We start from the raw sequence: 428 nt of genomic DNA, 5'->3' as shown, positions 1-428 counted from the left end.
AGTATCATAATCATGACCCGACGTTGGTGTTGTCACAGGTCCGTATGATTTGACAAAAATAATATGAAGAGTAACTCCAGTTAGAACACAAAATTTTTATTATGAATACTAATAACTTGATATCATATGCATAAACTTAACAACACATGCATTGTACTTCACCTTTTTGTTAACTATTTACAACAAAACTGATTTTTTAAAACTGATTATGCATGTAAATTTCCAAGTGTCATTTAGTGATTATGGAGCACTTTAAATGTGGACTCACTTAACTCAGAAAGTCAGTATTTTACAAACACAGTCTAGTTGATTGGTAAACTCTTTCCATTTAGTAAAAAGTAAATAGCACACTATGACTTTTCAGCCTAATTAACATTACCTTTCATACGTCTTTTTATTCATCTTTTTATTAAAGAAAATCAAACTTT

Source organism: Penaeus monodon, chromosome 25, assembly GCF_015228065.2.
Source record: "Penaeus monodon isolate SGIC_2016 chromosome 25, NSTDA_Pmon_1, whole genome shotgun sequence".
Taxonomy (NCBI): Eukaryota; Metazoa; Arthropoda; class Malacostraca; order Decapoda; family Penaeidae; genus Penaeus; species Penaeus monodon.
The sequence above is the reverse complement of the archived record's forward strand: the minus strand, read 5'-3'. Positions refer to the sequence as shown.